This window comes from Toxorhynchites rutilus, chromosome 2 (assembly GCF_029784135.1).
Source record: "Toxorhynchites rutilus septentrionalis strain SRP chromosome 2, ASM2978413v1, whole genome shotgun sequence".
Classification (NCBI taxonomy): Eukaryota; Metazoa; Arthropoda; class Insecta; order Diptera; family Culicidae; genus Toxorhynchites; species Toxorhynchites rutilus.
The window spans coordinates 177459348-177471660 of NC_073745.1; the positions used below are offsets into that span (position 1 = coordinate 177459348).

General features: G+C 43.1%; 1 protein-coding gene across 2 annotated transcripts in view; it reads left to right on the forward strand.

Annotated features, from left to right (window-relative positions):
- The window catches only part of LOC129771828 (muscle calcium channel subunit alpha-1), a 156508-nt gene that overhangs the window by 60450 nt on the left and 83745 nt on the right, over nt 1-12313 (forward strand). The window lies entirely within an intron of this gene.

Here is a 12313-nt window from a genome sequence, read left to right on the forward strand (position 1 = left end):
AGAACGGCATGGCAGAAAGGAAAAACAGAATGTTAAAAAAGATGGAATTGTGTATGCTGTTGAATGCTGGCTTACATCGTCGTTTTTGGGCGGAGAATACAGCAGTGTACACTCAGAACCGCCGTGGTTCGGCAGTTCGAGTCAACCAAGATGATTTTCGTTGGGTACGCATCAGACAGCAACGCCTTTCGTTTGCTGAATACATCTACTGGCCAGATAATCTTCAGTCGTGATGTACGATTCATGGAAATCGACGAAGAGAATAAGACCATTCGGAATCTACCAGGTGCGTCCCAACATGAAGATAGATACATTGCGGTGCGATTGTTCGATTGTGCACAAAATGCGCATGGATGCACAAAAAGACAAGTCAAAGATGAATTTTTCAAATTTGATGAAGATGGCAATGATGATGCTCCCGATAAGCCTGTAGCGATTCAGTAGGAGCCAACTGTACAGCAATTGCTGAGAGCAAAACGGTATTTTCAGTATGTGTTTTATCAATTAAGAACATACATTTAATTGGAGTTCCCACTGATTATGTGTATGATGTGACAGCGTGCAGTGCATATTTATGAAACCTCTTCAAAAAAGACAGATAACAGAGATATTTTTGGCGCCATTTCCACTCCCTCGCGATCATAGAAACAAACGAACTTACATTAAAGGGTGTGTCACATCAAATTGCATCACGGAAAAAACGCTGTAGAAATTCGCCCAGTAGACCGATCCTTTTGAAAATTTTAGACAGTAAAATAAAAACTATTAAACAATTTTTGGCATTTTCTTTTTATTCATACTTCGAGTCCAAGCCCGTATGCTCGCACCTTCCTCTTTACCCTGTTCATAATGTTCTGTACAACGTCAGGTTGTAGTTTTTTTTAACAGAAATCCATTTTCTCTTGAAGTCCGCCTCCGATTTGACAACTTTTGGGTTCTTCCGGAGGGCCTGCTTCATAATCGCCCAATATTTCTCTATTGGGCGAAGCTCCGGCACGTTGGGCGGGTTCATTTCCTTTGGCACGAAGGTGACCCCGTTGGCTTCGTACCACTCCAACACGTCCTTTGAATAGTGGCACGAAGCGAGATCCTGCCAGAAGATGGTCGGGCCCTCGTGCTGCTTCAATAGTGGTAGTAAGCGCTTCTGTAGGCACTCCTTAAGGTAAACCTGCCCGTTTACCGTGCCGGTCATCACGAAGGGGGCGCTCCGCTTTCCGCAAGAGCAGATCGCTTGCCACACCATGTACTTTTTGGCAAACTTGGATAGTTTCTGCTTGCGAATCTCCTCCGGAACGCTGAATTTGTCCTCTGCGGAGAAGAACAACAGGCCCGGCAGCTGACGAAAGTCCGCTTTGACGTAGGTTTCGTCGTCCATTACCAGGCAATGCGGCTTCGTCAGCATTTCGGTGTACAGCTTCCGGGCTCGCGTCTTCCCCACCATGTTTTGCCTTTCGTCGCGGTTAGGAGCCTTCTGAACCTTGTATGTACGCAGGCCCTCCCGCTGCTTGGTCCGCTGGACGAATGAACTTGACAAATTCAGCTTATTGGCGACATCCCGGACCGAACTTCTCGGATCACGTCTAAACTGCTTAACTACGCGCTTGTGATCTTTTTCACTGATGGAGCATCCATTTTTGCCGTTCTTCACCTTCCGGTCGATGGTTAGGTTCTCGAAGTATCGTTTTAGTACTCTGCTGACCGTGGATTGGATGATTCCCAGCATCTTACCGATGTCCCGATGTGACAACTCCGGATTCTCGAAATGAGTACACAGGATTATTTCACGACGCTCTTTTTCGTTCGACGACATTTTTCCAAATTTACGAAAAATTGACAGTGAAGCATGGCCAACGTGATTTATACACTCTTATCTGATTATAAGCGAAAGCTGAAGATATAATTCCTAAAAATTAAATTTCTACAGCGTTTTTTTCCGTGATGCAATTTAATGTGACACACCCTTTATTTTAACGAAACGAAGTTGATAATTTTAAGGCTCCCAGTGCCGACACTATGACTACTCTTGAGTTCTTTTTACCACATAAATGAAATAAATAAGTCACAATACCATTCTTATCTGTTAGAAAACAAACATTTGCAAGATTTCATGAGAGTTTTGGCTCAAATCATCATGAAACCATGAGTATTCTGAACATTTTTTTTGCTTTATAGTGGGGGCAAAATTGCGCACCGTACAGGGTAAAAGTGCGCACTTATTGAATTGTACTTCTGAGGTAACTTGTAACAAAAACCAGCGGGAGAAACATCATTACCAGAGTGTGTAGGCACCATCCAGTGGGGAGGAAGGGGGTGTTGTATGATGTTTTATGGGTAGAGATGGTTGGGTGTTATGGTCGAACATACCACGTGAAATATTTAGGGAGGGTGGAGACTGACAATATAAGATATCGGAAAATGTTCAACAAACAGAATTCTTTTCATTAACAAACTAGCTTACCAGGCGACCTTTGTCCCACCCACAATTGATATATTGATAGGAATCAATTCGAACACTCAAGTTCCCACATAAATTATTTTTATGTACGTAATCTATACTCGCGGTATATAATTGTTTTTTCGACATATAAACCTGATGCAGACAAAGATGCCTCAATACTGATACTAACTGTTTAAATCCGTTGCTCCGTTCTTGAGTTAAATCTTGAGGAACGGACATCAAATTATTTCTATTCATCAAGTCTATAAATATATAGTTACACTCACTTGATTTTTTTGAAACTCATTGTTGAAAAAAAAAAATTTTTTCCCTGTTGGATGTGAACCACTGCGTCCATTATTCTGAACTATTGTGGTATATCCCATTTTTTTTGTACTCCGCTTCAAGCTTACCTACTGCTTATTGATGAAGAAGTAGACTGAAAGCTATAGCGAGATAGGTGCCAATCAGGAATACTCTGTTTGATAAATTTTATAATCCTGATCGGCGACGCAGACCAAATTTCCTTGGGCTCCAGAATACCCTTATCAAGGTATTGAAGTCTGCGTCTAGTTAGAGCTCCACAATTACAGAGAAAATGTTCCGAGGTTTCGCTTTCGGTATTACAAAAACGACAAATATCATCTTGCACTAAACCTATGTTTTTGAGATGGTATTTACTCGGACAGTGTCCTGTTATAAGGCCTGTGATTGTGCCTAAGTCTTTCTTATTAAGACTCAGCAATTGTTGAGTAATTTTAATACTCGGCGTGATAAATTTTTTTGACTGGTTAAGTTGTACCGCCAACCAGTTGACTAACACTTCCCGGTCTTCTCAGTTCTCCAGCTCACCTTTCAACACACAGTCAGATATTCCACAGAATGGTTCTGGACCAGTGAAAGGTGAGCTTGAGCCGTTCCTGGCAAGTTGATCTGCTCGCACGTTTCCCTCTATTCCACAATGGCCAGGAATCCAGTACAGTTGTACCGAACTTATCCGACTTAGTTGCCGTAAGAGGAGAATGCATTCCCAGACAATTTTTGAGGAGCATTTAAAAGCATTTAGAGCTTTAAGTGCCGCTTAACTGTCTGAGAATATGCAGATGTTAGCATGTCTATATTTTCTTTTAAGGCAGACATTAGAGCATTCTATTATCGCAGCTATTTCTGCTTGAAAAACTGTTGGCCAGTTTCCCATAGCTACAGAGATTTTTGTTCTGGGACCATACACTGGGACCAGCACCTGTTCTGATTCCCATTTTTGACCCATCAGTGTAGAACATGATTGAACCATTACGAACACTGGGACCGCCTTCATCCCATATTGAACGAGAAGGTTCGATTACACTGTATGGAATGTCGTAGTTAGTCCTAGGTTCCATCCAATCACTGTTCATCTCTGAGGATGGTCCTACGGGTAAGAGATTCAGGATGCTCAAGTGACCAATTTTGTCTCCGTCTAGTATTTTTGACGTAGGACTACGTCTAACCGGAAGATATAGGGGGTGAAATGGAAATCTAGGCACTGAACAAGTAGGAAAAAATGCAAGATTTGGAACGCTTATAACTCGAGCATTTCTCAATAGATCGCAAAGGTTTTTGCATCAATTGATAGGAAATATATCTACGCATCTATCATAACGAATAACATTTCATTTTTCTTGAGATAAATAATTGAATAATTGTGTATTTCACAATTATTCAATTATTTATCTCAAGAAAAATGAGCATTGTCAAGCATTGTCAAAATGCACTATGTGCTCATTTTTGATTGGTCCATTATGTGCTCCTCAAATCGTACCGACCAAAACGGGCAACCAGAGCAGCAGCGAAATAGAATGAAGCACGATTGGAAAGGAAAAAGAAAAAAATGAACGAAACATTGGTCGCAGTCTCACACATGCGTAATTCTCGAGCCAGCCAGTCAGCTTAAAAATCCCCGCTCCGCTGCCGTAACGATCATTCTCATTCAAACCGTACACCACATCGGTTCGCATCACAACACATCAACAAACCAACCCAAGCAGCCATGTCTGGACATGGTAAAGGAGGAAAAGTGGAGGGAAAGGCAAAATCCCGCTCGAACCGTGTTGATCTGGAGTTCCCCGCAAAGGTAGCTAGGCCGAGCGCGTTAGTACCAGTGCACCAGTCCACCTAGCCGGCGTTATATAGTTTCGGCCGCCGAAGTGATCGAGTTAGCTGGCAAAGCTGCTCGCGACGATAAGAAAACCCGCATTCGGAACAGAACACATTCGGTTCGGTGGACATCAAGACAACAGGCAGTTGCAGCGAGTGGCGAGTGGCAAACGCAATCGCAAAACGGCATCAGGTAGCAGAAGAAAAAAGTTTGTTCTTTATACAAACTGCTTTGGTGGCAAATCCAGAACAAGGTGGCATCGAGGGCGTACGAAATGGTTTTTTTCAAAACCACGAGTACTAAGTTTTCTAAATTGGAACCATTCCATAAAACAAGGCGCTTTTCAGGGCCAATAAACCTTCCAAAAAAGAGTTTAGGAAATGCAGTTCAATGCTTTCTAAAACATATCCAAAATAATAATAAAACACAAATTGATTTTTTCATAATTTGTTTGCCAGGATATGATGAGTATGTGAATTTGGCAGTTGTTCTGAGCTTATTGATTTTCACCAATTCTTAAATTGCTTCTAGATTGAAAGTACAGTAATTTACACTTATCTCGACATTTAGCTAATTGGACGGACCTGTAATGCGACATATTTCGTTGGACATTTTTGTAAACATAGAGTTCGGGGTCCAATTATGACCCCACATTGAAAGTTGACACTGTATCACTGTCATCGCAAATGTTCAATTACAGGTTAAAATTACCTCCAATCCGATAATGAGTGGTGGTAATGCGACGTGCCATTGATTGTAATTTACTGTAAAATATGTCACAAACTGGATGGGAAGAAATTTTCCAACTGTGAAAGCTGTGGCGAGTGGCAAATGCAATCGCTAAACAGAAAGGTTTAGCCGAACAAGATGGGGATATCGAGTGATAACAAAACAATAAACTCTTTAGATTGAAGATAATTTTGTGATCCTGAAAAGGACCCTTTTTAGCCTGCGTGTGAATCCAACGAGCGAACAAATCGTAATGAATGTATTTTTTTGCCATCGCTCCCTTTTAACGCTCATTCGTTCGTCTCGTTGGACTCGCCCCTCTGGCTGAGTCTGCCTATTTGTCTCTATCCTGTGAGTGTGTACCGCTAGAGTATAAAACACGCGGACCCCAAAAAAATATCTTATTTTCTTTCAAACCGTATACCCGTGTGGTTGTACGTCATCGGCATCGTGGACGTAACAAAGGAGGACAAGTTAAGGGAAAGGCAAAGTCTCACTCGAACCGTGCAGGTCTCCAGTTCACTGTTGGTCGCATTCACTGATTGCTCCGCAAGGGTAACTAGGCCGAACGGATTGGTGCCGGAGCACCAGTATACCTAACAGCGATTATAGAGTTTCGGCCGTCGGAGTGCTCGAGTTGGCTTGCAAATCTGCTCACGACAATCAGAAAACCCGCATCAAGAACAGAGCAGCTTCGGTTCGGCGCTCATCAAGGCAACAATTAGTTTCAGTGAGTGGCAAAGTGTTTCTCCGGCACGTCGCATTAAATGTAATTTACTGAACAACATGTCACAAGCTGGATGGGAAGAAATTTTCCAACTGAGAAAGCTGTGGCGAGTGGCAAACGCAATAGCTAAACAGGAAGGTTTAACCGAACAAGATGGGAATATCGAGTGATAACAAAAACACACCACCAAAGGTTCTTTTTAGAACCATCAACATATTCATAAAAAGTAAACAGTAAACTAATCCATTTTTCAGGTAGAGGTAGGTATTCACGTAGGAGAAGAAAATAAAACAATATATTTAAAATATATATTTAACAAAAGCTGTCCCCTTTGTATAGTCCTACGTCACTCCGGTTATGTCCCCGACATTACCCACCCGTCTTTTTTTTCCATTGTTTAAGCTTTAGAGCGCTTTTCTTAGCCTCTAGCTGAACATGTTGGTTCAGAGGTAGCAAGTGAAGGATAGCCTCCAGTGCTCGAGGGTGTGCTTCGCATTGCTCCAGTAATTGCAATGCATGCTAGTCGTTGGAGTTTGTTTAGCTTTTTTGTAGCTACAGTCTCCTTGGTCTTTGGCCACCAGACTAATGAGGCATAGGTTATTCTAGGCCGCACAATGGCAGTGTAAACCCACATTACCATTTTTGGTTTAGGACCCCATGTTCTTCCTATCATTTTAGAACATGCCCATAGGGCTGTATTGGCCTTACTGATTATTGCATCTAAGTGCGCATTCCAGTTGAGTTTAGCAACTAGGATAACACCTAGATATTTCACTGAAGCGCTGCATTTTATTTCCACTCCCCCAAGATATAAAGACTGCAGATGCTGTTTTTTCTTTTTGGTGAATGGAACAATTGTTGTTTTTGAGGGATTTATGCTCAGACCTTCTGTGATACACCAAATTTGTGTAAGGTTTAAGGCCATCTGCATTCTGCTCGATATCACGTCGTCGAACTTGCCTCGTATCATTATGACTAGATCATCGGCGAAGCCCACAATTTCAACAAAACCTTTTGCCTCTAAACTTGTCAGAAGGTCGTCAACTACTAGTGACCAAAGGAGAGGTGATAGAACGCCTCCTTGTGGGCAACCCTTTGTTGCAATCACATAATTAGACGACCCGCCCAGCTCCGAGGTGATTTTTCTGTGTGTGAGCATGCCATGGATCCATTCGACTATACAGTTATCGAAGTGTCTTCTTCTCATTGCCTGTGCCATTGATAGATAAGAAGCATTATCAAAAGCACCTTCGATGTCAAGAAACGCACATAATGCGGTTTCTTTTGACAAGCAAGATTTTTCAATTTTTGTCACAAGCATGTGTAGTGCTGTTATTGTGGATTTGCCTGATTGGAAGGCAAACTGGTATTTGGATAGTGGGTATTTGGACATGAATACAGACTTTATGTATTCATATAATACTTTTTCCATAGTTTTCAACAGTATTGATGATAAACTAATTGGTCTGAAAGCCTTTGGAAGTGATTTGTCGCGTTTGCCCGCTTTTGGGATGAAAACAACTTTCACAAGTCTCCATATCGAAGGAATGTGCTCTAGTATCAGACTTGCCCTAAATATCTCGATTAGAGACGGAATTAGTTTTGATTCTCCATTTTGAATCAGGGCTGAAAAAATCCCATCTGCACCTGCAGATTTGTAAGGTAGAAAGGATCTCACCGCGTTTACTACTCTGGCCCTCGTGAAGACTAACCCAGCAACTATGTTAGCGACATCCTTTGCACTTTCGGGTCCTATGAGACGCCTTCGAGAGCATATTCTGTCGCCATTATAGCCCGGATTTGTATCCGAGTGGACAGATGTAGATCCCGGAAAGTGAGTCTTCATCAGTAAGTCTAGTACTTCTGAGGGGGTTTTTGTGAACGAACCGTCATCCTTTTTAAGCGATCCAAGCCCGTTCGAGTGGTCTTTTGCCAAAGTCTTGTTGAGTCTAGCAACGATTGGGGTATTTTCAATGCTTTCGCAGTTATATACCCAGGATTTTCGTTTAGATCGTCTCAGTTCTCTACTGTACTCTGTTAGGGCTCTCTTATATTGAGACCAGTCTGAGGTAATTTTTGCTCTGTTGAACAGTTTACGCGCCGTTTTGCGAAGCCGTTCGAGCCTTTTATTCCACCAAGGAACGTTTCTTGTCGAATAAACTTTTCTCAGTGGGCAATTACTGTTGTAGGCAGAGACTATCGTTTCATTTAAATCTTTTGTAGCTGATTCAAGCTGCTGAATCGACCTTATTTTCGAGTTTAGAGTTTTAGACTCGAGTTCTAGTGCATACCGATCCCAATTGGTTTTTTTGGGATCTCGGTATTCTCTATGAACTTCCATGCCACCATTCCATTCAAAAATAATGTGTCTATGATCAGACAAAGACGCCTCATCGGAAGTTATGGATATTTTCTTGAATAGCCGGGCTGCACAGCGTTAGATCTAAGACTTCTTGTCTGATAGCGTTAATGAAGGTTGGTTCATTCCCTTTGTTAGCAATATCTATGTTGTTTGACGAGAGAAATTCTAAAAGACACTCACCTCGGTAGTTGATATCCGTACTTGCCCACATGGTGTGATGAGCGTTGGCATCACATCCGATAATGAAGTCCTTGTTAATTTCCCTGCAGTAGTTTACAAACGCCGCTACCTCTCGTGGAGGAACCTCAGGAACGTCGCCTGGAAAGTAAGCCGACGCAATTACGATGTCGGCCCTTCCTTTGGCGGTAGGAACTTCCACTCTGATCGCGACGATGTCCCTTTGAATGAACTCTGTAATAGGAAAGCATTTAAAGTTTGCATTTACTAAAGGATGTGTCACATCAAATTGCATCACGGAAAAAACGCTGTAGAAATTCGCCCAGTAGACCGATCCTTTTGAAAATTTTAGACAGTAAAATAAAAACTATTAAACAATTTTTGGCATTTTCTTTTTATTCATACTTCGAGCCCAAGCCCGTATGCTCGCACCTTCCTCTTTACCCCGTCCATAATGTTCTGTACAACGTCAGGTTGTAGTTTTTTTTAACAGAAATCCATTTTCTCTTGAAGTCCGCCTCCGATTTGACAACTTTTGGGTTCTTCCGGAGGGCCTGCTTCATAATCGCCCTATATTTCTCTATTGGGCGAAGCTCCGGCACGTTGGGCGGGTTCATTTCCTTTGGCACGAAGGTGACCCCGTTGGCTTCGTACCACTCCAACACGTCCTTTGAATAGTGGCACGAAGCGAGATCCTGCCAGAAGATGGTCGAGCCCTCGTGCTGCTTCAATAGTGGTAGTAAGCGCTTCTGTAGGCACTCCTTAAGGTAAACCTACCCGTTTACCATGCCGGTCATCACGAAGGGGGCGCTCCGCTTTCCGCAAGAGCAGATCGCTTGCCACACCATGTACTTTTTGGCAAACTTGGATAGTTTTTACTTGCGAATCTCCTCCGGAACGCTGAATTTGTCCTCTGCGGAGAAGAACAACAGGCCCGGCAGCTGACGAAAGTCCGCTTTGACGTAGGTTTCGTCGTCCATTACCAGGCAATGCGGCTTCGTCAGCATTTCGGTGTACAGCTTCCGGGCTCGCGTCTTCCCCACCATGTTTTGCCTTTCGTCGCGGTTAGGAGCCTTCTGAACCTTGTATGTACGCAGGCCCTCCCGCTGCTTGGTCCGCTGGACGAATGAACTTGACAAATTCAGCTTATTGGCGACAGCCCGGACCGAACTTCTCGGATCACGTCTAAACTGCTTAACTACGCGCTTGTGATCTTTTTCACTGACGGAGCATCCATTTTTGCCGTTCTTCACCTTCCGGTCGATGGTTAGGTTCTCGAAGTATCGTTTTAGTACTCTGCTGACCGTGGATTGGATGATTCCCAGCATCTTACCAGTTTTCCGATGTGACAACTCCGGATTCTCGAAATGAGTGCACAGGATTATTTCACGACGCTCTTTTTCGTTCGACGACATTTTTCCAAATTTACGAAAAAATGACAGTGAAGCATGGCCAACGTGATCTATACACTCTTATCTGATTATAAGCGAAAGCTGAAGATATAATTCCTAAACATTAAATTTCTACAGCGTTTTTTCCGTGATGCAATTTGATGTGACACACCCTTTAAGACAGCAGCTCTTGGGGAGTCATGCTTGTCATCATAGAACAACTTACATGAACCTGTTTGAATACCTAGTATTCTTCCTTTGTGAACCCAAGGCTCTTGTATAAGAGCTAGATCCACAGCGTCTTTTGTAAACCTCCTGGATAGCACGCTCGACGCTGCTTTGGCGTGGTGGAGGTTTATTTGCAGAACTTTGGTGTTCTGCATTAGGTTGGGTTATCTGATCTGGTGGTTCATTTGGGAGGATCGGAGTCCCATCTGTTTTTTTGAAAATCAGGTCAGGTTTTTTGCTTGTTCCAGCTTCCGTATTCGTATTGGATCTGGGATGGGTTTGAAGAAACTCACCTTTTTTTACTTGGCACAATCGAGGTTCTCAACCTGTTTGCGATTTTTTTTTTCCAAAATATATATTTTTATCAAGGCTCATATGGCGTTAGCCTCACGGGGCCGGGAGTTCAATACTTTGACAATTTTTCTTATTATCTATGTTAGTAATATGTAACGGATTACTCGCGGTTGGCTCGAGGTTAGTATTACAAGTGTTTTCGTAATTCGGATGTTGCTGTCTCCAATGCTCTGTACGTGTGCCCGGGATACTTCCTATTGGGATGCAGCTGACCCTTAATCAGCAACGCCCCCCTAGTCTGTACCTCATATCTAGCGTGGTGCGTCTTTCTCGACTCGAGGAATCCAGGATAGAATGGTCACTAACCGGCGCAATCATCAGTTCATGTAGAGTTGTTATGAGCGATACAACCTTTGGCTCTTGTTGAATGATCAGTGGACTGCACAACCTTTGGCCCGTGTATCTGTAAAGAGTGTGTGTATGTATTGCCGCGACTAAGTAAAAGTTTATCGATCGGATAGGAGGGATATAAAACGGGGACACAACGAAGGAAACATCATTAAACGTTGACATCGGCGTTCCTGAGGAACAGGTATAGATGAAGCAGAAGATCAGGATCACGGCTACCTAAGATATCCCGGACGGGGATCTCCGATTGTCTGCCTTGTGCTCTCAGTGCTCTAGAGAGCTGAGAGCGAGCAGTATGGAACCGGATACACGACCATACAACATGCTCGATGTCGTGGTAGCCATCGCCACAATCACAAAGATTGTTTGCTGCGAGCCCAATGCGATAGAGATGCGCGTTTAGGTTGTAGTGATTGGACATAAGCCGAGATATCACGCGAATGAAATCACGACCTACATTCAATCCCTTGAACCATGCACTCGTCGAGACCTTAGGGATAATCGTGTGTAACCAACGACCGAACTCATCTCCACTCCACATGCGCTGCCAACTTACGAGCGTGTACTGACGAGGAATGTGGAAAAATTCATTATAAGTAATTTGCCTTTCAAAAAGTGTGCCTTCTAAAGCGCCCACCTTAGCTAGCGAGTCCGCTTTCTCATTCCCCGGAATCGAGCAATGAGAGGGAACCCAATCTTGAATAATTTTTCGACCAAAACACTCAATAGTTGTCTTATTCTAGTTAGGAAATAAGATGAGCGTTTATCAACCTTCATTGAGCGGATTGCCTCTATTGAGCTGAGACTGTCTGAAAAAATAAAATAGTGGTCGATGGGCAATGTTTCAATGATCCCCAGTGCGTAGTATATCGCACCCAGTTCAGCGACATACACGGAACAAGGATCTTTGAGTTTGAGTTTGGCACTGGAATTTTCATTGAAGATGCCGAAGCCAGTGGAACCTGTTTGCGATAACCGTTGAGTTTGTACCGCTTGGGCCGGGAATACTCAGGATGCCAAGCTTCTTGTTTTTCGGAGAAGCTTCACGAGGGCGCTTTGGTTTGCCAGAAACCCTTCTGACGACTTCGTGAGCATTTTGTGTTTCCACTATTTTGGAGTCACTAGTCTCCTGGGTTTTTGGATTTTTTAGGTTCCCCGTTTTTTGGCCCCAGATCTCCTTTGAATACACCGGAGCTTTTATGGATTATAGCTTGGCGCTGCTTTGGATTTGTTTTCCTCAGCTTAGTTTCGCCAAATCGGAAGTTCATGTTGAAGTTTGTGCTAGTTAGTTGACGCATCGTAGCTTCGTCGACTGTTAGCGTCCAGTCCGCGTGAATTTCGTTGGGATTGGATCTCTTTAGTATTCGCCATTTGTCGGTGGAGAGATTTTCATTTTGACTCTCAATGAGGCTTTTGAGTCTCT